Source organism: Rissa tridactyla, unplaced genomic scaffold (genome assembly GCF_028500815.1).
Source record: "Rissa tridactyla isolate bRisTri1 unplaced genomic scaffold, bRisTri1.patW.cur.20221130 scaffold_37, whole genome shotgun sequence".
Classification (NCBI taxonomy): domain Eukaryota; kingdom Metazoa; phylum Chordata; class Aves; order Charadriiformes; family Laridae; genus Rissa; species Rissa tridactyla.
The window spans coordinates 1,489,173-1,516,051 of record NW_026529584.1 but is presented as its reverse complement, the minus strand read 5'-3'; the positions used below and the strand labels follow the sequence as shown (position 1 = coordinate 1,516,051).

At 59.0% G+C, this 26,879-nt stretch overlaps 1 pseudogene; it reads right to left on the bottom strand.

Annotated features, from left to right (window-relative positions):
• The window catches only part of LOC128903469 (scavenger receptor cysteine-rich type 1 protein M130-like), a 437,236-nt pseudogene that overhangs the window by 100,973 nt on the left and 309,384 nt on the right, over positions 1 to 26,879 (bottom strand).

Genomic DNA, 26,879 nt, shown 5'->3' with positions numbered 1-26,879 from the left:
GCTAATTTTTCATCCCAGGGCCAGAACCCTTAGAGGTACCAGCGCCCAGGGAAAGCTGGCTGTGGATGGCTTCCCTCACAAGGGCACCAAGACATTCCCACGGGAGCCTCAGGGCTCAGGGCAGCCCCAGCATCACAACCCAGGAGTCTGGGATGCCACACTGTGCCTTGAGCCTTCAGGAGGGGCTCTCGCTGCACCCCCCAGCCCTGCCCAGCCACCCCCACAGTCCAGCAGCTCCAGCTTTTGACACCGACAGCCCCAGTGCAACCCCTCGGGAAGCAGCTCCTAAACCTCTTAGCCTTGGTGGAGAGACACAGGAGGGAGGGGAACAAGCTGCTCAGCTCCAAGCTGACGGCCACGGTGCAGCAGCCCTCCATGGCGCTTGCCGCTTGCTCTCAGCTCAGAAAAAAGGGCTGCTCTTTGCAGCTCCTCACCCAAACCTCCTCTCTGACGTGCCCCTGCTCTGCCTGTCAGCAAGAGTCCCCCAGCGCAGCCCCGATGCCTCCCGACCCTGCTCCTGGCCGTGGAGCAGCTCCGAAGGGCAGCAGTGGGGAGCCCCTGAGCAGTGCCCAGGCCTCACCAGGAAGTGCCGGCACTGCCACGGCACTGGGGAGACCCTCACCCTCCCCAATAGCAACCCCCAAATCTATGGGAACCCCCCCAATAGGCCCCCGCCCCCCATCTGTGCCCCCCTCCAAATCTGGGGACACCCCCCCCTTGGTGTGCTCGCTCTGCTCCTCTCCAGGGGACCCAGGCATCTGGGTGCCCCCGCCCCGGGAGCGGGAGGGAACCGAGGAGGGATGGGAGTTGCCTGGGTGCCTGGGGCCCTCCAGGACACCCCCCACCACCACCCTCAAGGTTATGTGTGCCTCAGTTTCCCCTGAGTGCGTGCGGGGCAGTCACTCCCCGGACGACCAGGTCCCCGCCAGCCCAACGGGCGCTGTCGCGATGAGGCCGGAAAGCGCGGACGCAAAGCAGCCGTAAAGCGCACAGCGGGGGTGGGGCCGAGGGGTGGGGCCGAGGGGTGGGGGCGTGGCTCAGGCCGCCGTTAACTTCCGGGGGCGTGGCCACAGCGGGGAGCACACGGCGGCATTTGGGTGGGAGTGGCACACGGCGGCGGCTCAGCGTCCTCTGGCTGGTGTGCCCCCGGGTCCCCCAGCGTCCCCTCACCCCTCCATGGGCCCCCCCAAGGTCCTCCTCACACCCCACCGGGTACCCTCAGACTCCCGAGCACCCACAGCCCCCTCAGCGGCCCCGGGTCCCCTCAGCCGCCCCACCCCAACGTCTGCTCAGCCTCTCCAGTGTCCTCTCAACACCCCCGTGCTCCATTAAACACTCTCTGGGTGCCCTCAGGCCCCCTCGCCCCCGCCAATGTCACCTCAGCCACCCAGAATGTCCCCTAAACAACCCCCAATGTGCTCTTAGCCCCCCGTAGTCCCTCACCATTGTCCCCTTAGCCCCCCGTGTCCCCTTTAACTCACTCTGGGGCCCCTCAGTCCCCGCAAGGCCCCAAAATGTCTCCTCAGCTCCCCCATGCCCCTTCAGCACACCCCACTACCCACGACACCCCCAGGCCCCTACGAACGCTCATGCAAACCCCCGTGCAAAGTCCCCTTGCATGACGTCTACCTCCCCCAGCCCCTGAACCCCACCTCAGCCCCCTCCCCACACCCCAATCTTCCACCCCCCACAAGCCCTGTGCCAACGCTCACATACCATCATCCACCCCCTCCCACACCCCCCAAATTCCCCCTCAGATACCACCCCGAAGCCCCCCCAACCGCTATAAGCCCTTGTGCAAGCACTTGTGTGAGCCCCCTCTTCGACCCCCCAACACCCCCAGCTCCCGGTGAACCCTAGTGCAAGGCCTCGTGCGAATCCTCCTGAAAAATCGCCTCATGGGCCACCATCCATCCCACTCCCCCAACCCCCTAAGTCCCCCCTCAACCCCATCCCCAGCCCCCACAAACCCTCGTGCAAATCTTTGTGCAAGCCCCCTCATGCCTCACCCCCAACTTCCCCCACCCCTCCCCCACCCCCAAAGCCACCCCACCCCACCCCAATCCCCTCTAAACCCACGCTCCAACCCCTCCAGGCAGAGACACAGGGAATTATGCGGGGCCAATGCCGAGGATAATCCATAGGAATCAGTCCCAGGGGCATTCCCTGTGCTGGAAGTGCCTCTAGCCGAAGGAAACGTTGGCAAATGTTTTGAGGAGGGGAGAACTCCCTACCACAAGCCCTCCTGGAAATCCTCATTCAAACCCTTGTGAAAAAAACCCTCACACGACATCTTTCCCCCTCTCCCAAATTCCCACTAAACCCCTCCCCCACCCCCCCCTACAAATGCGCATGTAAATCCTTGTGCAAACTCTTGTGCAAGTCCTCATGAAGGCCCTTCATGTGCCACCCCCTAAATCCCCCCTTTCCCACACCTCCAACCCCCTGGTCCCGTATGAACACTCCTGTGAATCCCCATGCAAATCCTCCACTCCCTCCCCAACACCTAAATCCCTCCCAACCCCTCCCCCACCCACCCCCCATCCCTCCCCAGCCCCCTACGAACCCTTGCACAAATCCTCCTGTGAGCCCCCTTGTTCCCAACCCCCAGCTCCCACACCGCTCCCCCACTCGAAATCCTGTTCCTATCCAACCTGCAACCTGCCTCCCCAACCCCTCCCGGGAATCCTTGTGTGAATCCTTGTGCAAGGCACCGTGTGAAGCCTCATGCGAGACCCCTCATGCCCCATCATCCACCTCCCTGACCCCTCCCCCCTCCCTAAATTCCACCTCAACCCCTCCCCCACACCCCAATCTTTAACCCCTCCACAAAAACCTCGTGCAAATCCTTATGCGAGCCCCCTCATGTGCCAACACCTGACCTCTCCCCCTCCCCACCACCAAATCCCCCATGAAACCCCTCCCCCACCCACCCAGCCCCCTGCGAACCCTCGTGCAAGGCGTCCTGTGAATCCTCCTGTGAATCTTTGTGCGAGCCCTCATGCGTAAATCGTAGTGCACCACACCCTATCTCCCTCTAAGATCACGCCCCCCGAACCCCCCCCAACTCCTCCCCAAAACCACCCCTCACCACGCACAACCCCCTCCCCCACCCCCCCACATACCCTCCCCCCCCCTCCCCCCAGCCCTCTCCAACAAGTCATCATGGAAATCCTCCTGTGCAAAACCCCCTCGTATGACCCCCGCCCCCACATTTCCCCTCAGACCCCTCCCCCACCACCCACAAGCCCAGCGAACCCTCACACAAACTTCCAGGTGAACCATTGTGCAAGGCCTTGTGTGAAATCCTCGTGCAAATCCTCGTACAAGCCCCATCATGTGCTGCCACCCAACCCCCTCCCCCCTCCCCAATCTCTCTTCCCTTCCCAAACCCTTGTGTGAATCCTGGTGCAAGGCCTTGTGCAAATCCTCATGCAATTTCTTGTGTGAAACCCCTCGTGTGCCATAATCCAACCCCCTCCCTCCTCCCCCACCCCCAAATCCAGCATCAATCCCTCCCCCATGCCCCCAGCCCCGTGAAACCCACGTGCAAGGCCTTGTGTGAATCCTCGTGCAAATCTTCATATGAGCTGCCTCGCATGACCCCTCCCCCACCTCCCAAATCCCCCCTCAACCCCCCCATCCCTCCCTCGTGCCCCACAAACCTTCGTGCAAACCTTCATGTGACCCCTCGTGCGATCCCCCTCATGCGCTACTACCCAAATAAATCTCCGACACTCCACCTGAAATGCTGCAGCTCCTTATGGAGTACGCCTGCACCGGGACAGTGCTGGGCACGGCTGGCAATGTTTAGAGTCCGCTAATGGCGGCAGAGCGTTTCAATGTCATGGGCAACATCAGACCGTGCAGCGAGTTCTTAAAATCCCAGCTGTGCTTGGAAAACTGCGTCGGCATCTGGAGACTCACAGATTATTATTAGTACTGCCCCGACCTGCAAGAAGCAGCCCAGGTGTTCACCCTCCATGGCTTCGAGGAGACGACCAGGGTGTCTGCAGAGTTTCTGGAGCGTTCCGATGGGTGAGTGTGACAGGAGGAGAGATCCCCCGTGCACCCGGTGCTGGAACTAGACTAATGTCGGCTTTCTAAACTACAAACCTAGTTTGGAGAGTGATAATTTTGTTACGGACTTTGGTAGCATCATGAGGCCCCTGGTGCCTGCCCCGTGATGTCACAAAGGGGTGCTCTGACTGCCCTGTGATGTCACAGGGGGGTGTACTATAAAAGGGGGTGCAGGCGCTGCGGGAGCTGTCAGTGGGTGCTGGGCACCACAGCCTGGCATCGTCTGGGCAGAGTGCAGCCTCGGCCTCTGCCACCCCAGCAGCATTGGGGGTCCCGTCACTGGGGACCCAGGAGGTCACTGGGGATCCACATCGCGGGACTGTGCTGGTGACTCGGAGCTGCTGCCAGGGGGCTCTCCAACGTCCCTCCCCGGCTCACCTGGCCTCACTCCTGATGCTCGTGACGGGGCTCAGCATGGTCTCTACCATCTCAGTGCGCCGTGGCACGGGTTGGGGTGGGATGGAGTGATGTGGCGTGGCGTGGGGGGATGCGGTGGGGGGCTGGGAGATGCTCCTGGCTCTGGCGCTGCTTGAAAGTTTGTAGGATGGTGTGCTAGCGAGGTCCTTCAGTCTGTTGTCCCAGGGGAGGTAGGGGATGGAGAGACACGCGATAGCAAAGACACAAGGGATAGTGATGGGCTAGAAATCACCAAAGCGCCTGGGAAAGGTCAGGTAGGAATTAGGCCTTCTCCCTCCAGAAAGGTGACAGGTTCAATAGCAAAGCTGAAGTGCATCTACACCAATGCACGCAGCATGGGCAATGAACAGGAGGAGCTGGAAGCCATTGTGCAGCAGTATAACTGATAGAGCTGCCATCACAGAACCGTGGTGGAGCATGACTGGAGTGCTGCATTGGATGGCTATAAACGCTTCAGAAGGGCTTCCGGGAGACCTTATAGCAGCCTTCCAGTACGTAAGTGGCTCCAGGAGAGATGGGGAGGGACTCTGGATCAGGGAGTGCAGTGACAGGATGGGGGGTAATGGTTTTACACAGGAAGAGGGGAGATTTAGATTAGATCTGAGGAAGAAATTCTTGGCTGTGAGGGCAGTGAGCCCCTGTCCCAGGTTGCCCAGAGAAGCTGTGGCTGCCCCATCCCTGGAGGGGTTCAAGGCCAGGTTGGACGGGGCTTGGAGCAACCTGGGCTGGTGGGAGGTGTCCCTGCCCATGGCAGGGGGTGGCACTGGGTGGGCTGTAAGGTCCCTTCCAACCCAAACCATTCTGTGATTCTATGATTAATTCTATGATAGGCCAGGAAGGAGAGGCGGTAGAGCGGCCCTCTATGTTAGGGAGTGTTATGAATCTTTCTTTTACATGCGCACAGACAAATATTTGGATCCAGTAAAGCATGAGAACACCCACTCTCGTAGGAGCTGATGTGTATAGAGAGAGGGGGATGAACGAGAGGCTTGCCTATAGTTAAAATTTCCCTCTTTGAGTTTAAATACTCGCAATACACTGGCATTCCTCAGTAGGTGATAACTGGGACTCGAGACTCGAGGGGGGTTGACTTGCGCTGGCTGCCCAGTCCTCGAGGTGTTTGTCTAAGCGGCTCCCGACTCGGGGGAGGTGCTGGCCACAGCCCACTGTAATCTGGGAGAGCTGAAAGGGTCTCGCTGGAATTGCTCCTTACAGGGTCCAAGATAATTGACTTTTGTCAGGTATTTTTCCACTCTGGCCCAACTCGGACACTGGGATATGCTGGTACTTTTCCACTCCTGACCCAGAGTCGATGACTCAGAGCAGTCAGGATCCTATAGGCCCAGAGCGGAGACACCACTTTAGATGGAGCCAATTCTGCCCTACTTGTGAAAGCAAGCTCAAAACCCCCCAAATTTTCTGTGATCCGAATTCTAGCACTGCCAGCTTCATTTCCGTTTCAGTGTAAATCCCTGAGCAGCTGAGAAGCGTGGCTGTTGATGCTCCAAGAAATAGAACTGAGATGGCGGGGTCTCTTTGTTCTGCTGGTCTCAAGCACTGGTGGCATTGGGTGAATGGTTTTTAGGTGACAGCTCTGAAAGCAGTGGCGCAGAGTGTTCATGCTTTAGCCAAGCATTTTCATAGAATCATAGAATCACAGGATTGGAAGGGACCTCTGGAGATCATCTAGTCCAACCCCCCTGCCAGAGCAGGGTCACCTACAGCAGGTTGCGCAGGAACGCGTCCAGGCGGGTTTTGAATGTCTCCAGAGTTGGAGACTCCACCAACTCTCTGTGCAGCCTGTGCCAGGGCTCTACCACTCTCAAAGTAAAGAAGTTCCTCCTCATGTTTAGGTGGAACTTCCTATGCTCAAGTTTGTGCCCATTACCTCTATTACTGGGCACCACTGAAAAGAGCCTGGCCCCATCCTCCTGACACCCACCCTTTAAGTATTTATAAACGTTGATAAGATCCCCCCTCAGCCATCTTTTTTCCAGACTGAAGAGACCCAAATCCCTCAGCCTTTCTTCATAGGAGAGGTGTTCCAGTCCCCTCAGCATCTTGGTAGCTCTCTACTGCACCCTCTCCAGCAGTTTCCTGTCCTTCGTGAACTGGGGAGCCCAGAACTGGACACAGTGCTCCAGGTGCGGCCTCACCAAGGCAGAGTAGAGGGGGAGGATGACCTCCCTCCACCTGCTGGCCATACTCTTCTTGATGCACCCCAGGAGGCCATTGGCCTTCTTGACCACAAGGTCCCATTGCTGGATCATGGTCATCCTGTTGTCCAGCAGGACTCCCAGGTCTCTTTCCACCGAGCTGCTCTCCAGCAGGTCAGCCCCCAACCTGTCCTGGTGCACGGGGTTATTCCTCCCCAGGTGCAGCACCCTGCACTTGTCCTGGTTGAATTTCCTAAGGTTTCTCTTTGCCCAATTCTCCAGCCTGTCCAGGTCTCTCTGGATGGCGGCACAGCCTCCTGGTGTGTCAGCCACCCCTCCCAGCTTTGTGTCATCGGCAAACTTGCTGAGGGTGCACTCTATCCCCTCATCCAAGTCATTGACGAATATATTGAAGAGGACTGGACCCAGTACTGACCTCTGAGGAACATCGCTTGTCACTGACCTCCAACTAGACCCTGTGCCCCTAATCAGGACCCTCTGAGCTCTGTCTTTCAACCAGTTATCTATCCACCTTACTGTCCATTCATCAAGCCCACTTTTCCTAAGCTTCCCTACGAGGATGCTGTGGAAGACTTTGTCGAACGCCTTGCTGAAGTCAAGGTAGACCACATCTACCGCCCTCCCCTCATCTATCCATCCAGTCATGCCGTCATAGAAGGCTATCAGATTAGTGAGACATGATTTCCCCTTGATGAATCCATGTTGAGTACTTCTGATAGCTTTCTTTTCCTCCACATGCCTTGAGATGACACCCAGAATGAGCTGTTCCCTCATTTTTACAAGGATGGAGGTGCAGCTGACCGGCCTGTAGTTCCCCGTCTCCTCCTCCTTGCCTTTTTTGAAGACTGGAGTGACATTGACTTTCCTCCAGTCCTCAGGCACCTCGCCTGTTCTCCAGGACCTTTCAAAGATGATGGAGAGCAGCCCAGCAATGACTTCTGCCAGCTCCCTCAGCACTCTCGGGTGCATCCCATCGGGTCCCATGGACTTGTGAGTATATAATTGATCTAACTGGTCCGTCACTCGATCCTTCTCAACCCAGGGGAAGTCTTCTTCTTTCCCTGTTACTTCCCCCAACGCCTGGGACTCCTGAGGGCTGGGCTGAGCAGTAAAGACCGAAGCAAAGAAGGCATTCAGTAACTCCGCCTTCTCCGCATCCTCTGTCCCCATGGCTCCTGTCTCATTCAACAGTGGGCCCACAACTTCTCTGCTCTTCCTTTTGCTTCCAATATACTTGTAGAAGCCCTTCCTGTTGAGCTTGACGTCCCTAGCCAGGTTTAATTCTAAGGCGGCCTTGGCTTTCCTTGTTTCATCCCTGCACGCTCTGGCAGCATTTCTGTAATCCTCCCAAGGGGTTAGTCCCTTCTTCCACGTATTGTAGACTTCCTTCTTCCACTTGAGCTTTTTCAGAAGCTCCCTGCTCAACCATGCAGGTCCCCTGTGTCCCTTGGGTGATTTCTTTCTCTTCGGGATGCACCGATCCTGAGCTTGAAGAAAGTGGTCTTTGAATACCATCCAGCTCTCATGAGCCCCTTTGCCTTCCAGAGCCCTAGCCCATGGGATCTCTCCAAGCAGTTTCTTGAAGAGGTCAAAGTTAGCCCTCCTGAAATCCGAGGCTGTAATTTTACTTCTTGTTGTTTTGTGCGTAGTACCCATGATCCTGAACTCTATCATTTCATGATCACTACAACCTAGGGTGCCCCCAACCTTAATGTCCCCCACCAGTCCCTCTGTGTTTGTCAGTACCAGGTCCAGGAGTGCTCTTCTCCTTGTTGCCTCCTGCACCACCTGTGTCAAGAAGTTATCATCAATGCACTGGAGGAGCCTCCTGGACTGTGTGTGCCTGGCTGCGTGGTCTGCCCAGCAGATATCGGGGTGATCGAAGTCCCCCATGAGAACCAAGGCCTGCGATTGCGAGGTACCTTCAGCTGTCTCTAGAAAGCCTCATCAGCTTCCCCATCCTGATCAGGTGGCCTGTAATAAACACCCACAACAGTGTCCCTCATATTTGCCTGCCCCTTAATCCTTACCCATAAGCTCTCAACCCTCTCTTCATCCTCCCTAAGTGGGAGCTCGGTGCATTCCAGTTGCTCTCTCACATAGAGTGCAACTCCACCACCACGCCTCGCTGGCCTGTCATTCCTGAAAAGTACATAGCCATCCATGACAGCATTCCAGTCATGTGAGCTGTCCCACCATGTCTTAGTAATTGCAATGAGATCGTAGCCCTGCGACCGCACACAGATCTCCAGCTCTTCCTGTTTATTATTCATGCTCCATGCATTGGTATATAAGCATTTCAGAGAGGGAGTCATGTGCGTAGTTTTGACCCTTGAGATGTGGTGTGCCTTCTGGCTAGGTAGATGTTCTTCAAGGTAGATAGATGAAGAAACCATTGTATGGTAAGATTATCTTAAAGAAAATTCTGGCAATTAAGACCTTTTTTAGGAGGTCCCTGGACTCCTAAGTCACACAAAATCCTAGGAACGGTTTACAGGTGACATTGCTACTATTGTTTAGTAAATGTAGCATATGTAACACAGTATTTTGGCACTTTCATGGCTAAGTGTGCTAGATATCTGAACACAGTGCTTGGGCTTCCACGAAGCAACACTGTTCTAAAGACTATGGTGCTGACATTTTTGTTATTTCTTTGTTAGAGGACTGACTTTATTCACTCCTGTAAACTTGCACTTTGAAGTGTCTAGACTATCACTGCTCTTTCTTAGAAACTAAAGTGCTCTATCTGGTACCTCTTTGTCATACTAGAGATAAACAGATTGGATAAAGTTACCTTCATGTTTTGATGGTTGATTAGTAAAGAACACAGAAGTAGTACAGACTTCGTATTATTGATACTTATATAACATAAACAAAGTATCTGATCATTTACACTTGCACTGCTGTGTTCTATGTCTGTAAGTCTCAATTTGTGACAAAGTAGAAATGTGACTTTGGGGGGTTTCTTTAGTTGCACTGAATGTACCAAGAAGGAGCAGTTCATGGATGCAAATAGATTTACAAACTAATTAGACTATTACAATATAACGATGTGAGATCCGGTTTTATGATTTGTATTCACTGATCCATGCTAGGTGATGATCCACAGATTAGCAAAGGTCGCTAAAAGTAGAGCTCAGCTAGAACTAGGAAATAGAGTGAATAAGTACAAGGAGCTGAGTTGACCCCAGGAGCCATGCAGAGCAAGATGAGGAGCCTTACTGAGAAAGACTGGGAACTGAGGGGAGGCAGTCGAGCTTCGTTGGCCTGGGGATATGAGCTGAGCTGCCACCGGGAGTCAAGGTGGGTTGGCCCAAGGAGCTGAGACAAGCCAGTTGCAAAAGCGGTGCCGAGACGGCAGAAGCAGGCTTGTTGACTTGGTAAAGGGAGCTGAGTTGAGAGTGCCCTTGGAGCCATGAGGAGCCAGGCCAGGAGCCTTATGGAGGCGTCCCAGGACACGAGTTGAGGCGTTCCCAGGAGTGGAGTCGAACAAAGCCAAAACGCCGAGCTGCGCTGGATACAAACATTCAGACGAGTCCGTCACAAGAGCCAAGCTGATGCGGCCCCAGATGCAGACCAGCGGTGGACCAAGGAGGCAAGCTCAGACCACACAAGGAACCACGCTGAGATAGCGTAAAGGAGCGGAGCTGGCCCTAGGAACCCTGCGGAGCCAGCGTAGGAGCCTCCACCCGGCATCCCAGGAGCTGCGATGTGCCGGCCAAGGAGTTGGGCAGAGCTGGCCGCAGGCGCCCATCTGACTTTGCGCCAAAAGACAAGGCAAAGCTGCGCCGAGGTCTGAGCGGAGTCAGCTCAGGAGTTGGTCCAAGATTCCCCAGATGCTGAGCGCAGCGAGCCCCAGGGGTTGAGCTGCGGCATTCCCAGAAACTGTAGTCGAGGCGTCCCCAAAAGTGGAGCTTCGCTGGCCTCAGAATGCGAGCTGAGCTGCCACCAGGAGTCGAGGTGACTTGGTGCAAGCAGTCAAACCGAGGCGGTTCAAAGAAGGCTGCGCTGAGGTCCCAGCAGAGTCAGCTCAGGAGTTGGTCCAAGATTGCCCACATGCCGTGTGCAGCAAGCCCCAGGTGCTGAGCATGTGTGTCCCAGAAACAGAGTGGAGGCGTCCCAAAAGTCGAGCTTCGCTGGCCTCAGAATGCGAGCTGAGCTGCCACCAGGAGTCGAGTTGGCCCAAGGAGCCAAGCTGAGGCGGTTCAAACATGGGAGGTGCGGGGAGAGAAGGAGGCATGTTGAGTTGGTGCATGGAGCTGAGTTGAGTGTGCCCTAGGATCCATGCGGAGCCAGGCCAGGAGCCTTCTGGAGGTGAGCTGAGGTGTTCCCAGTAGCCGAGTCAAACACAGCCCGAACGCCGAGCTGCGCTGGATAGAAACATTCAGGTGAGTCCGTCACAAGAGCCAAGCTGATGCGGCCCCAGGTGCAGAGCAGCGGTGGACCAAGGAGGCGAGCTCAGATTGTACGAGGAAGCAGGCTGAGATAGCGCAAGGAGCAGAGCTGGCCCTAGGAACCCTGCGGAGCCAGCGTAGGAGCCTCCACCCGGCATCCCAGGAGCTGCGATGTGCCGGCCAAGGAGTTGGGCAGAGCTGGCCACAGGAGCCCATCTGACTTTGCGCCAAAAGACAAGGCAAAGCTGCGCCGAGGTCTGAGCGGAGTCAGCTCAGCAGTTGGTCCAAGATTCCTCACATGCCGTGTGCAGTGAGCCACAGGAACTGAGCGCGTGTGCCCCAGGAACCGAGTGGAGGCGTCCCCAAAAGTGGAGCTTCGCTGGCCTCAGAATGCGAGGTGAGCTGCCACCAGGAGTCGAGGTGACTTGGTCCAAGCAGTCAAACCGTGGCGGTTCAAAGAAGGCTGCGCTGAGGTCCCAGCAGAGTCAGCTCAGGAGTTGGTCCAAGATGCCCCACATGCTGGGCGCAGCGAGCCCAAGGAGCCGAGCGCGTGTGTCCCAGAAACAGAGTGGAGGCGTCCCAAAAGTCGAGCTTCGCTGGCCTCAGAATACGAGCTGAGCTGCCACCAGGAGTTGAGTTGGCCCAAGGAGCCAAGCTGAGGTGGTTCAAACATGGGAGGTGCGGGGACAGAAGGAGGCATGTTGAGTTGGTGCAGGGAGCTGAGTTGAGTGTGCCCTAAGATCCATGCGGAACCAGGCCACGCGACTTCTGGAGCTGAGCTGAGGTGTTCCCAGTAGCCGAGTCGAAGACAGCCTGAACGCCGAGCTGCGCTGGATAAAAACATTCAGACGAGTCCGTCACAAGAGCCAAGCTGATGCGGCCCCAGGTGCAGAGCAGCGGTGGACCAAGGAGGCGAGCTCAGATTGTACGAGGAAGCAGGCTGAGATAGCGCAAGGAGCAGAGCTGGCCCTAGGAACCCTGTGGAGCCAGCGTAGGAGCATCCACCAGGCATCCCAGGAGCTGCGATGTGCCGGCCAAGGAGTTGGGCAGAGCTGGCCACAGGAGCCCATCTGACTTTGCGCCAAAAGACAAGGCAAAGCTGCGCCGAGGTCTGAGCGGAGTCAGCTCAGGAGTTGGTCCAAGATTCCCCACATGCCGTGTGCAGTGAGCCCCAGGAACTGAGCGCGTGTCTCCCAGGAACCGAGTGGAGGCGTCCCCAAAAGTGGAGCTTCGCTGGCCTCAGAATGCGAGGTGAGCTGCCACCAGGAGCCAAGTTGAGTTGGCCCAAGGAGCCAAGCTGAGGCGGTTCTAACACGGGAGGTGCGGGGACAGAAGGAGGCATGTTGAGTTGGTGCAGGGAGCTGAGTTGAGTGTGCCCTAGCATCCATGCGGAGCCAGGCCAGGAGCCTTCTGGAGGTATCCCAGGAGGCGAGCTGAGGTGTTCCCAGTAGCCGAGTCGAACACAGCCTGAACGCCGAGCTGCGCTGGATACAAACATTCAGACGAGTCCGTCACAAGAGCCAAGCTGATGCGGCCCCAGGTGCAGAGCAGCGGTGGACCAAGGAGACGAGCTCAGATTGTACGAGGAAGCAGGCTGAGATAGCGCAAGGAGCGGAGCTGGCCCTAGGAACCCTGCGGAGCCAGCGTAGGAGCCTCCACCCAACATCCCAGGAGCTGCGATGTGCCGGCCAAGGAGTTGGGCAGAGCTGGCCACAGGAGCCCGTCTGACTTTGCGCCAAAAGACAAGGCAAGGCTACGCCGAGGTCTGAGCGGAGTCAGCTCAGGAGTTGGTCCAAGATTCCCCACATGCCGTGTGCAGTGAGCCCCAGGAACTGAACGCGTGTGTCCCAGGAACCGAGTGGAGGCGTCCCCAGAAGTGGAGCTTCACTGGCCTCAGAATGCGAGCTGAGCTGCCACCAGGAGTCGAGGTGACTTGGTGCAAGCAGTCAAACCGAGGCGGTTCAAAGAAGGCTGCGCTGAGGTCCCAGCAGAGTCAGCTCAGGAGTTGGTCCAAGATGCCCCACATGCTGGGCGCAGCGAGCCCCAGGAGCCGAGCGCGTGTGTCCCAGAAACAGAGTGGAGGCGTCCCAAAAGTCGAGCTTCGCTGGCCTCAGAATGCGAGCTGAGCTGCCACCAGGAGTCGAGTTGGCCCAAGGAGCCAAGCTGATGCGGTTCAAACATGGGAGGTGCGGGGAGAGAAGGAGGCATGTTGAGTTGGTGCATGGAGCTGAGTTGAGTGTGCCCTAGGATCCATGCGGAGCCAGGCCAGGAGCCTTCTGGAGGTGAGCTGAGGTGTTCCCAGTAGCCGAGTCAAACACAGCCCGAACGCCGAGCTGCGCTAGATAGAAACATTCAGGTGAGTCCGTCACAAGAGCCAAGCTGATGCGGCCCCAGGTGCAGAGCAGCGGTGGACCAAGGAGGCGAGCTCAGATTGTACGAGGAAGCAGGCTGAGATAGCGCAAGGAGCAGAGCTGGCCCTAGGAACCCTGCGGAGCCAGCGTAGGAGCCTCCACCAGCCATCCCAGGAGCTGCGATGAACCGGCCAAGGAGTTGGGCAGAGCTGGCCACAGGAGCCCGTCTGACTTTGCGCCAAAAGACAAGGCAAGGCTACGCCGAGGTCCGAGCGGAGTCAGCTCAGGAGTTGGTCCGAGATGCCCCACATGCCGTGTGCAGCGAGCCTCAGGAGCTGAGCGCATGTGTCCCAGGAACCGAGTGGAGGCGTCCCCAAAAGTGGAGCTTCGCTGGCCTCAGAATGCGAGCTGAGCTGCCACCAGGAGTCAAGTTGAATTGGCCCAAGGAGCCAAGCTGAGGCGGTTGAAACGGGGGAGGTGCGGCGACAGAAGGAGGCATGTTGAGTTGGTGCAGGGATCTGAGTTGAGTGTGCCGTAGGATCGATGCAGAGCCAGGCCAGGAAACTTCTGGAGGTATCCCAGGAGGCGAGCTGAGGTGTTCCCAGTAGCCGAGTCGAAGACAGCCCGAACGCCGAGCTGCGCTGGATACAAATATTCAGACGAGTCCGTCACAAGAGCCAAGCTGATGTGGCCCCAGGTGCAGAGCAGCGGTGGACTAAGGAGGCGAGCTGGGACCGCATGAGGAACCAGGCTGAGATAGCGCAAGGAGCAGAGCTGGCCCTAGGAACCCTGCGGAGCCAGCGTTGGAGCCTCCACCCGGCATCCCAGGAGCTGCGATGTGCCGGCCAAGGAGTTGGGCAGAGCTGGCCACAGGAGCCCATCTGACTTTGCGCCAAAAGACAAGGCAAAGCTGCGCCGAGGTCTGAGCGGAGTCAGCTCAGGAGTTGGTCCAAGATTCCTCACATGCCGTGTGCAGTGAGCCCCAGGAACTGAGCGCGTGTGCCCCAGGAACCGAGTGGAGGCGTCCCCAAAAGTGGAGCTTCGCTGGCCTCAGAATGCGAGGTGAGCTGCCACCAGGAGTCGAGGTGACTTGGTCCAAGCAGTCAAACCGAGGCGGTTCAAAGAAGGCTGCGCTGAGGTCCCAGCAGAGTCAGCTCAGGAGTTGGTCCAAGATGCCCCACATGCTGGGCGCAGCGAGCCCCAGGAGCCGAGCGTGTTTGTCCCAGAAACAGAGTGGAGGCGTCCCAAAAGTCGAGCTTCGCTGGCCTCAGAATACGAGCTGAGCTGCCACCAGGAGTTGAGTTGGCCCAAGAAGCCAAGCTGAGGTGGTTCAAACATGGGAGGTGCGGGGACAGAAGGAGGCATGTTGAGTTGGTGCAGGGAGCTGAGTTGAGTGTGCCCTAAGATCCATGCGGAGCCAGGCCACGCGACTTCTGGAGCTGAGCTGAGGTGTTCCCAGTAGCCGAGTCGAAGACAGCCCGAACGCCGAGCTGCGCTGGATACAAACATTCAGACGAGTCCATCACAAGAGCCAAGCTGATGCGGCCCCAGGTGCAGAGCAGCGGTGGACCAAGGAGGCGAGCTCAGATTGTACGAGGAACCAGGCTGAGATAGCGCAAGGAGCAGAGCTGGCCCTAGGAACCCTGTGGAGCCAGCGTAGGAGCATCCACCAGGCATCCCTGGAGCTGCGATGTGCCGGCCAAGGAGTTGGGCAGAGCTGGCCACAGGAGCCCATCTGACTTTGCGCCAAAAGACAAGGCAAAGCTGCGCCGAGGTCTGAGCGGAGTCAGCTCAGGAGTTGGTCCGAGATTCCCCACATGCCATGTGCAGTGAGCCCCAGGAACTGAGCGCGTGTCTCCCAGGAACCGAGTGGAGGCGTCCCCAAAAGTGGAGCTTCGCTGGCCTCAGAATGCGAGCTGAGCTGCCACCAGGAGCCAAGTTGAGTTGGCCCAAGGAGCCAAGTTAAGGCGGTTCTAACACGGGAGGTGCGGGGACAGAAGGAGGCATGTTGAGTTGGTGCAGGGAGCTGAGTTGAGTGTGCCCTAGCATCCATGCGGAGCCAGGCCAGGAGCCTTCTGGAGGTATCCCAGGAGGCGAGCTGAGGTGTTCCCAGTAGCCGAGTCGAACACAGCCCGAACGCCGAGCTGCGCTGGATACAAACATTCAGGTGAGTCCGTCACAAGAGCCAAGCTGATGCGGCCCCAGGTGCAGAGCAGCGGTGGACCAAGGAGGTGAGCTGGGACCGAATGAGGAACCAGGCTGAGATTGCGCAAGGAGCGGAGCTGGCCCTAGGAACCCTGCGGAGCCAGCGTAGGAGCCTCCACCCGACATCCCAGGAGCTGCGATGTGCCGGCCAAGGAGTTGGGCAGAGCTGGCCACAGGAGCCCGTCTGACTTTGCGCCAAAAGACAAGGCAAAGCTGCGCCGAGGTCTGAGCGGAGTCAGCTCAGGAGTTGGTCCAAGATTCCCCACATGCCGTGTGCAGTGAGCCCCAGGAACTGAACGCGTGTGTCCCAGGAACCGAGTGGAGGCGTCCCCAGAAGTGGAGCTTCACTGGCCTCAGAATGCGAGCTGAGCTGCCACCAGGAGTCGAGGTGACTTGGTCCAAGCAGTCAAACCGAGGCGGTTCAAAGAAGGCTGCGCTGAGGTCCCAGCAGAGTCAGCTCAGGAGTTGGTCCAAGATGCCCCACATGCTGGGCGCAGCGAGCCCCAGGAGCCGAGCGCGTGTGTCCCAGAAACCGAGTGGAGGCGTCCCAAAAGTCGAGCTTCGCTGGCCTCAGAATGCGAGCTGAGCTGCCACCAGGAGTCGAGTTGGCCCAAGGAGCCAAGCTGAGGTGGTTCAAACATGGGAGGTGCGGGGACAGAAGGAGGCATGTTGAGTTGGTGCAGGGAGCTGAGTTGAGTGTGCCCTAGGATCCATGCGGAGCCAGGCCAGGAGACTTCTGGAGGTGAGCTGAGCTGTTCCCAGTAGCCGAGTCAAACACAGCCCGAAAGCCGAGCTGCGCTGGATAGAAACATTCAGGTGAGTCCGTCACAAGAGCCAAGCTGATGCGGCCCCAGGTGCAGAGCAGCGGTGGACCAAGGAGGCGAGCTCAGATTGTACGAGGAAGCAGGCTGAGATAGCGCAAGGAGCAGAGCTGGCCCTAGGAACCCTGCGGAGCCAGCGTAGGAGCCTCCACCAGCCATTCCAGGAGCTGCGATGAACCGGCCAAGGAGTTGGGCAGAGCTGGCCACAGGAGCCCATCTGACTTTGCGCCAAAAGACAAGGCAAGGCTACGCCGAGGTCCGAGCGGAGTCAGCTCAGGAGTTGGTCCGAGATGCCCCACATGCCGTGTGCAGCGAGCCTCAGGAGCTGAGCGCATGTGTCCCAGGAACCAAGGGGAGGCGTCCCCAAAAGTGGAGCTTCGCTGGCCTCAGAATGCGAGCTGAGCTGCCACCAGGAGTCAAGTTGAATTGGCCCAAGGAGCCAAGCTGAGGCGGTTGAAACGGGGGAGGTGCGGCGACAGAAGGAGGCATGTTGAGTTGGTGCAGGGATCTGAGTTGAGTGTGCCGTAGGATCGATGCAGAGCCAGGCCAGGAAACTTCTGGAGGTATCCCAGGAGGCGAGCTGAGGTGTTCCCAGTAGCCGAGTCGAAGACAGCCCGAACGCCGAGCTGCGCTGGATACAAACATTCAGGCGAGTCCGTCACAAGAGCCAAGCTGATGTGGCCCCAGGTGCAGAGCAGCGGTGGACTAAGGAGGCGAGCTGGGACCGCATGAGGAACCAGGCTGAGATAGCGCAAGGAGCAGAGCTGGCCCTAGGAACCCTGCGGAGCCAGCGTTGGAGCATCCACCCGGCATCCCAGGAGCTGCGATGTGCCGGCCAAGGAGTTGGGCAGAGCTGGCCACAGGAGCCCATCTGACTTTGCGCCAAAAGACAAGGCAAAGCTGCGCCGAGGTCTGAGCGGAGTCAGCTCAGGAGTTGGTCCAAGATTCCTCACATGCCGTGTGCAGTGAGCCCCAGGAACTGAGCGCGTGCGTCCCAGGAACCGAGTGGAGGCGTCCCCAAAAGTGGAGCTTCGCTGGCCTCAGAATGCGAGGTGAGCTGCCACCAGGAGTCGAGGTGACTTGGTCCAAGCAGTCAAACCGTGGCGGTTCAAAGAAGGCTGCGCTGAGGTCCCAGCAGAGTCAGCTCAGGAGTTGGTCCAAGATGCCCCACATGCTGGGCGCAGCGAGCCCCAGGAGCCGAGCGCGTGTGTCCCAGAAACCGAGTGGAGGCGTCCCAAAAGTCGAGCTTCGCTGGCCTCAGAATGCGAGCTGAGCTGCCACCAGGAGTCGAGTTGGCCCAAGGAGCCAAGCTGATGCGGTTCAAACATGGGAGGTGCGGCGACAGAAGGAGGCATGTTGAGTTGGTGCAGGAAGCTGAGTTGAGTGTGCCCTAGGATCCATGAGGAGCCAGGCCAGGAGCCTTACGGAGGTGTCCCGGGAGGCGAGCTGAGGTGTTCCCAGTAGCCGAGTCGAACACAGCCCGAATGCCGAGCTGCGCTGGATACAAACATTCAGACTAGTCCGTCACAAGAGCCAAGCTGATGCGGCCCCAGGTGCAGAGCAGCGGTGGACCAAGGAGGCGAGCTGGGACCGCATGAGGAACCAGGCTGAGATAGCACAAGGAGCAGAGCTGGCCCTAGGAACACTTCGGAGCCAGCGTAGGAGCCTCCACCAGCCATCCCAGGAGCTGCGATGTGCCGGCCAAGGAGTTGGGCACAGCTGGCCACAGGAGCCCATCTGACTTTGCGGCAATAGACAAGGCAAGGCTACGCCGAGGTCCGAACGGAGTCAGCTCAGGATTTGGTCCAAGATGCCCCACAGGCTGGGTGCAGCAAGCCGCAGGAGCCGAGGGCGTGTGTCCCAGGAACCAAGGGGAGGCGTCCCCAAAAGTGGAGCTTCACTGGCCGCAGAATCTGAGCTGAGCTGCCACCTGGAGTCAAGGTGGATTGGCCCAAGGAGCCAAGTTGAGGCAGTTCAAACACGGGAGATGCGGGGACAGAAGGAGGCATGTTGAGTTGGTGCAGGGAGCTGAGTTGAGTGTGCCCTAGGATCGATGCGGAGCCAGGCCAGGAGACTTCTGGAGGTGTCCCAGGAGGTGAGCTGAGGTGTTCCCAGTAGCCGAGTCGAACACAGCCCGAACGCCGAGCTGCGCTGGATACAAACATTCAGACGAGTCCGTCACAAGAGCCAAGCTGATGCAGCCCCAGGTGCAGAGCAGCGGTGGACCGAGGAGGCGAGCTCAGATTGTACGAGGAAGCAGGCTGAGATAGCGCAAGGAGCAGAGCTGGCCCTAGGAACCCTGCGGAGCCAGCGTAGGAGCCTCCAGCCGGCATCCCAGGAGCTGCGATGAACCGGCCAAGGAGTTGGGCAGAGCTGGCCACAGGAGCCCGTCTGACTTTGCGCCAAAAGACAAGGCAAGGCTACGCCGAGGTCCGAGCGGAGTCAGCTCAGGAGTTGGTCCGAGATGCCCCACGTGCCGTGTGCAGCGAGCCTCAGGAGCTGAGCGCATGTGTCCCAGGAACCGAGTGGAGGCGTCCCCAAATTGGAGCTTCGCTGGCCTCAGAATGCGAGCTGAGCTGCCACCAGGTGTCAAGTTGAATTGGCCCAAGGAGCCAAGCTGAGGCGGTTGAAACGGGGGAGGTGCGGTGACAGAAGGAGGCATGTTGAGTTGGTGCAGGGATCTGAGTTGAGTGTGCCGTAGGATCGATGCAGAGCCAGGCCAGGAAACTTCTGGAGGTATCCCAGGAGGCGAGCTGAGGTGTTCCCAGTAGCCGAGTCGAACACAGCCCGAACGCCGAGCTGCGCTGGATACAAACATTCAGACGAGTCCGTCACAAGAGCCAAGCTGATGTGGCCCCAGGTGCAGAGCAGCGGTGGACTAAGGAGGCGAGCTGGGACCGCATGAGGAACCAGGCTGAGATAGCGCAAGGAGCAGAGCTGGCCCTAGGAACCCTGCGGAGCCAGCGTAGGAGCCTCCACCAGCCATCCCAGGAGCTGCGATGTGCCGGCCAAGGAGTTGGGCAGAGCTGGCCGCAGGCGCCCATCTGACTTTGCGCCAAAAGTCAAGGCAAAGCTTCATTGAGCTCCGAGCGGAGTCAGCTCAGGAGTTGGTCCAAGATGCCCCAGATGCTGAGCGCAGCGAGCCCCAGGGGTTGAGCTGCGGCATTCCCAGAAACTGTAGTCGAGGCGTCCCCAAAAGTGGAGCTTCGCTGGCCTCAGAATGCGAGGTGAGCTGCCACCAGGAGTCGAGGTGACTTGGTCCAAGCAGTCAAACCGAGGCGGTTCAAAGAAGGCTGCGCTGAGGTCCCAGCAGAGTCAGCTCAGGAGTTGGTCCAAGATGCCCCACATGCTGGGCGCAGCGAGCCCCAGGAGCCGAGCGCGTGTGTCCCAGAAACAGAGTGGAGGCGTCCCAAAAGTCGAGCTTCGCTGGCCTCAGAATGCGAGGTGAGCTGCCACCAGGAGTCGAGGTGACTTGGTCCAAGCAGTCAAACCGAGGCGGTTCAAAGAAGGCTGCGCTGAGGTCCCAGCAGAGTCAGCTCAGGAGTTGGTCCAAGATGCCCCACATGCTGGGCGCAGCGAGCCCCAGGAGCCGAGCGTGTTTGTCCCAGAAACAGAGTGGAGGCGTCCCAAAAGTCGAGCTTCGCTGGCCTCAGAATACGAGCTGAGCTGCCACCAGGAGTTGAGTTGGCCCAAGAAGCCAAGCTGAGGTGGTTCAAACATGGGAGGTGCGGGGACAGAAGGAGGCATGTTGAGTTGGTGCAGGGAGCTGAGTTGAGTGTGCCCTAAGATCCATGCGGAGCCAGGCCACGCGACTTCTGGAGCTGAGCTGAGGTGTTCCCAGTAGCCGAGTCGAAGACAGCCCGAACGCCGAGCTGCGCTGGATACAAACATTCAGACGAGTCCATCACAAGAGCCAAGCTGATGCGGCCCCAGGTGCAGAGCAGCGGTGGACCAAGGAGGCGAGCTCAGATTGTACGAGGAACCAGGCTGAGATAGCGCAAGGAGCAGAGCTGGCCCTAGGAACCCTGTGGAGCCAGCGTAGGAGCATCCACCAGGCATCCCTGGAGCTGCGATGTGCCGGCCAAGGAGTTGGGCAGAGCTGGCCACAGGAGCCCATCTGACTTTGCGCCAAAAGACAAGGCAAAGCTGCGCCGAGGTCTGAGCGGAGTCAGCTCAGGAGTTGGTCCGAGATTCCCCACATGCCATGTGCAGTGAGCCCCAGGAACTGAGCGCGTGTCTCCCAGGAACCGAGTGGAGGCGTCCCCAAAAGTGGAGCTTCGCTGGCCTCAGAATGCGAGGTGAGCTGCCACCAGGAGCCAAGTTGAGTTGGCCCAAGGAGCCAAGTTAAGGCGGTTCTAACACGGGAGGTGCGGGGACAGAAGGAGGCATGTTGAGTTGGTGCAGGGAGCTGAGTTGAGTGTGCCCTAGCATCCATGCGGAGCCAGGCCAGGAGCCTTCTGGAGGTATCCCAGGAGGCGAGCTGAGGTGTTCCCAGTAGCCGAGTCGAACACAGCCCGAACGCCGAGCTGCGCTGGATACAAACATTCAGGTGAGTCCGTCACAAGAGCCAAGCTGATGCGGCCCCAGGTGCAGAGCAGCGGTGGACCAAGGAGGCGAGCTGGGACCGAATGAGGAACCAGGCTGAGATTGCGCAAGGAGCGGAGCTGGCCCTAGGAACCCTGCGGAGCCAGCGTAGGAGCCTCCACCCGACATCCCAGGAGCTGCGATGTGCCGGCCAAGGAGTTGGGCAGAGCTGGCCACAGGAGCCCGTCTGACTTTGCGCCAAAAGACAAGGCAAAGCTGCGCCGAGGTCTGAGCGGAGTCAGCTCAGGAGTTGGTCCAAGATTCCCCACATGCCGTGTGCAGTGAGCCCCAGGAACTGAACGCGTGTGTCCCAGGAACCGAGTGGAGGCGTCCCCAGAAGTGGAGCTTCGCTGGCCTCAGAATGCGAGCTGAGCTGCCACCAGGAGTCAAGTTGAATTGGCCCAAGGAGCCAAGCTGAGGCGGTTGAAACGGGGGAGGTGCGGCGACAGAAGGAGGCATGTTGAGTTGGTGCAGGGATCTGAGTTGAGTGTGCCGTAGGATCGATGCAGAGCCAGGCCAGGAAACTTCTGGAGGTATCCCAGGAGGCGAGCTGAGGTGTTCCCAGTAGCCGAGTCGAAGACAGCCCGAACGCCGAGCTGCGCTGGATACAAACATTCAGGCGAGTCCGTCACAAGAGCCAAGCTGATGTGGCCCCAGGTGCAGAGCAGCGGTGGACTAAGGAGGCGAGCTGGGACCGCATGAGGAACCAGGCTGAGATAGCGCAAGGAGCAGAGCTGGCCCTAGGAACCCTGCGGAGCCAGCGTTGGAGCATCCACCCGGCATCCCAGGAGCTGCGATGTGCCGGCCAAGGAGTTGGGCAGAGCTGGCCACAGGAGCCCATCTGACTTTGCGCCAAAAGACAAGGCAAAGCTGCGCCGAGGTCTGAGCGGAGTCAGCTCAGGAGTTGGTCCAAGATTCCTCACATGCCGTGTGCAGTGAGCCCCAGGAACTGAGCGCGTGCGTCCCAGGAACCGAGTGGAGGCGTCCCCAAAAGTGGAGCTTCGCTGGCCTCAGAATGCGAGGTGAGCTGCCACCAGGAGTCGAGGTGACTTGGTCCAAGCAGTCAAACCGTGGCGGTTCAAAGAAGGCTGCGCTGAGGTCCCAGCAGAGTCAGCTCAGGAGTTGGTCCAAGATGCCCCACATGCTGGGCGCAGCGAGCCCCAGGAGCCGAGCGCGTGTGTCCCAGAAACCGAGTGGAGGCGTCCCAAAAGTCGAGCTTCGCTGGCCTCAGAATGCGAGCTGAGCTGCCACCAGGAGTCGAGTTGGCCCAAGGAGCCAAGCTGATGCGGTTCAAACATGGGAGGTGCGGCGACAGAAGGAGGCATGTTGAGTTGGTGCAGGAAGCTGAGTTGAGTGTGCCCTAGGATCCATGAGGAGCCAGGCCAGGAGCCTTACGGAGGTGTCCCGGGAGGCGAGCTGAGGTGTTCCCAGTAGCCGAGTCGAACACAGCCCGAACGCCGAGCTGCGCTGGATACAAACATTCAGACGAGTCCGTCACAAGAGCCAAGCTGATGCAGCCCCAGGTGCAGAGCAGCGGTGGACCGAGGAGGCGAGCTCAGATTGTACGAGGAAGCAGGCTGAGATAGCGCAAGGAGCAGAGCTGGCCCTAGGAACCCTGCGGAGCCAGCGTAGGAGCCTCCAGCCGGCATCCCAGGAGCTGCGATGAACCGGCCAAGGAGTTGGGCAGAGCTGGCCACAGGAGCCCGTCTGACTTTGCGCCAAAAGACAAGGCAAGGCTACGCCGAGGTCCGAGCGGAGTCAGCTCAGGAGTTGGTCCGAGATGCCCCACGTGCCGTGTGCAGCGAGCCTCAGGAGCTGAGCGCATGTGTCCCAGGAACCGAGTGGAGGCGTCCCCAAATTGGAGCTTCGCTGGCCTCAGAATGCGAGCTGAGCTGCCACCAGGTGTCAAGTTGAATTGGCCCAAGGAGCCAAGCTGAGGCGGTTGAAACGGGGGAGGTGCGGTGACAGAAGGAGGCATGTTGAGTTGGTGCAGGGATCTGAGTTGAGTGTGCCGTAGGATCGATGCAGAGCCAGGCCAGGAAACTTCTGGAGGTATCCCAGGAGGCGAGCTGAGGTGTTCCCAGTAGCCGAGTCGAACACAGCCCGAACGCCGAGCTGCGCTGGATACAAACATTCAGACGAGTCCGTCACAAGAGCCAAGCTGATGTGGCCCCAGGTGCAGAGCAGCGGTGGACTAAGGAGGCGAGCTGGGACCGCATGAGGAACCAGGCTGAGATAGCGTAAGGAGCAGAGCTGGCCCTAGGAACCCTGCGGAGCCAGCGTAGGAGCCTCCACCAGCCATCCCAGGAGCTGCGATGTGCCGGCCAAGGAGTTGGGCAGAGCTGGCCGCAGGCGCCCATCTGACTTTGCGCCAAAAGTCAAGGCAAAGCTTCATTGAGCTCCGAGCGGAGTCAGCTCAGGAGTTGGTCCAAGATGCCCCAGATGCTGAGCGCAGCGAGCCCCAGGGGTTGAGCTGCGGCATTCCCAGAAACTGTAGTCGAGGCGTCCCCAAAAGTGGAGCTTCGCTGGCCTCAGAATGCGAGGTGAGCTGCCACCAGGAGTCGAGGTGACTTGGTCCAAGCAGTCAAACCGAGGCGGTTCAAAGAAGGCTGCGCTGAGGTCCCAGCAGAGTCAGCTCAGGAGTTGGTCCAAGATGCCCCACATGCTGGGCGCAGCGAGCCCCAGGAGCCGAGCGCGTGTGTCCCAGAAACAGAGTGGAGGCGTCCCAAAAGTCGAGCTTCGCTGGCCTCAGAATACGAGCTGAGCTGCCACCAGGAGTTGAGTTGGCCCAAGGAGCCAAGCTGAGGTGGTTCAAACATGGGAGGTGCGGGGACAGAAGGAAGCATGTTGAGTTAGTGCAGGGAGCTGAGTTGAGTGTGCCCTAAGATCCATGCGGAGCCAGGCCAGGCGACTTCTGGAGGTGAGCTGAGGTGTTCCCAGTAGCCGAGTCGAAGACAGCCCGAACGCCGAGCTGCGCTGGATACAAACATTCAGACGAGTCCGTCACAAGAGCCAAGCTGATGCGGCCCCAGGTGCAGAGCAGCGGTGGACCAAGGAGACGAGCTCAGATTGTACGAGGAAGCAGGCTGAGATAGCGCAAGGAGCGGAGCTGTATAGGAACCCTGCGGAGCCAGCGTAGGAGCCTCCACCAGGCATCCCAGGAGCTGCGATGTGCCGGCCAAGGAGTTGGGCAGAGCTGGCCACAGGAGCCCGTCTGACTTTGCGCCAAAAGACAAGGCAAGGCTACGCCGAGGTCCGAACGGAGTCAGCTCAGGAGTTGGTCCGAGATGCCCCACATGCCGTGTGCAGCGAGCCCCAGGAGCTGAGCGCGTGTGTCCCAGTAACCGAGTGGAGGCGTCCCCAAAAGTGGAGCTTCGCTGGCCTCAGAATGCGAGCTGAGCTGCCACCAGGAGCCAAGTTGAGCTGGCCCAAGGAGCCAAGCTGAGGCGGTTCAAACACGGGAGGTGCGGCGACAGAAGGAGGCATGTTGAGTTGGTGCAGGGAGCTGAGTTGAGTGTGCCCTAGGATCCATGTGGAGCCAGGCCAGGAGACTTCTGGAGGTATCCCAGGAGGCGAGCTGAGGTGTTCCCAGTAGCCGAGTCGAACACAGCCCGAACGCCGAGCTGCGCTGGATACAAACATTCAGACGAGTCCGTCACAAGAGCCAAGCTGATGTGGCCCCAGGTGCAGAGCAGCGGTGGACTAAGGAGGCGAGCTGGGACCGCATGAGGAACCAGGCTGAGATAGCGCAAGGAGCAGAGCTGGCCCTAGGAACCCTGCGGAGCCAGCGTAGGAGCCTCCACCAGCCATCCCAGGAGCTGCGATGTGCCGGCCAAGGAGTTGGGCAGAGCTGGCCGCAGGCGCCCATCTGACTTTGCGCCAAAATCAAGGCAAAGCTTCATTGAGCTCCGAGCGGAGTCAGCTCAGGAGTTGGTCCAAGATGCCCCAGATGCTGAGCGCAGCGAGCCCCAGGGGTTGAGCTGCGGCATTCCCAGAAACTGTAGTCGAGGCGTCCCCAAAAGTGGAGCTTCGCTGGCCTCAGAATGCGAGGTGAGCTGCCACCAGGAGTCGAGGTGACTTGGTCCAAGCAGTCAAACCGAGGCGGTTCAAAGAAGGCTGCGCTGAGGTCCCAGCAGAGTCAGCTCAGGAGTTGGTCCAAGATGCCCCACATGCTGGGCGCAGCGAGCCCCAGGAGCCGAGCGCGTGTATCCCAGAAACAGAGTGGAGGCGTCCCAAAAGTCGAGCTTCGCTGGCCTCAGAATGCGAGGTGAGCTGCCACCAGGAGTTGAGTTGGCCCAAGGAGCCAAGCTGAGGTGGTTCAAACATGGGAGGTGCGGGGACAGAAGGAGGCATGTGGAGTTGGTGCAGGGAGCTGAGTTGAGTGTGCCCTAGGACCCATGCGGAGCCAGGCCAGGAGACTTCTGGAGGCGAGCTGAGATGTTCCCAGTAGCCGAGTCGAACACAGCCCGAACGCCGAGCTGTGCTGGATACAAACATTCAGACGAGTCCGTCACAAGAGCCAAGCTGATGCAGCCCCAGGTGCAGAGCAGCGGTGGACCAAGGAGGCGAGCTCAGATTGTACGAGGAACCAGGCTGAGATAGCGCAAGGAGCGGAGCTGTATAGGAACCGTGCGGAGCCAGCGTAGGAGCCTCCACCAGCCATCCCAGGAGCTGCGATGTGCCGGCCAAGGAGTTGGGCAGAGCTGGCCACAGGAGCCCGTCTGACTTTGCGCCAAAAGACAAGGCAAGGCTACGCCGAGGTCCGAACGGAGTCAGCTCAGGAGTTGGTCCGAGATGCCCCACATGCCGTGTGCAGCGAGCCGCAGGAGCTGAGCGCGTGTGTCCCAGTAACCGAGTGGAGGCGTCCCCAAAAGTGGAGCTTCGCTGGCCTCAGAATGCGAGCTGAGCTGCCACCAGGAGCCAAGTTGAGTTGGCCCAAGGAGCCAAGCTGAGGCGGTTCAAAGAAGGCTGCGCTGAGGTCCCAGCAGAGTCAGCTCAGGAGTTGGTCCAAGATGCCCCACATGCTGGGCGCAGCGAGCCCCAGGAGCCGAGCGCGTGTGTCCCAGAAACAGAGTGGAGGCGTCCCAAAAGTCGAGCTTCGCTGGCCTCAGAATGCGAGGTGAGCTGCCACCAGGAGTCGAGTTGGCCCAAGGAGCCAAGCGGATGCGGTTCAAACATGGGAGGTGCGGGGAGAGAAGGAGGCATGTTGAGTTGGTGCATGGAGCTGTGTTGAGTGTGCCCTAGGATCCATGCGGAGCCAGGCCAGGAGCCTTCTGGAGGTATCCCAGGAGGCGAGCTGAGGTGTTCCCAGTAGCCGAGTCAAACACAGCCCAAACGCCGAGCTGCGCTGGATACAAACATTCAGGTGAGTCCGTCACAAGAGCCAAGCCGATGCGGCCCCAGGTGCAGAGCAGCGGTGGACCAAGGAGTGGAACTGGGTCCGAATGAGGAACCAGGCTGAGATAGCGCAAGGAGCAGAGCTGGCGCTAGGAACCCTGCGGAGCCAGCGTTGGAGCCTCCACCAGCCATCCCAGGAGCTGCGATGTGCCGGCCAAGGAGTTGGGCAGAGCTGGCCACAGGAGCCCATCTGACTTTGCGCTAAAAGACAAGGCAAGGCTACGCCGAGGTCCGAACGGAGTCAGCTCAGGAGTTGGTCCAAGATGCCCCACAGGCTGAGTGCAGCAAGCCGCAGGAGCCGAGGGCGTGTGTCCCAGGAACCAAGGGGAGGCGTCCCCAAAAGTGGAGCTTCACTGGCCGCAGAATCTGAGCTGAGCTGCCACCTGGAGTCGAGGTGGGTTGGCCCAAGGAGCCATGTTGAGGCAGTTGAAACACGGGAGGTGCGGGGACGGA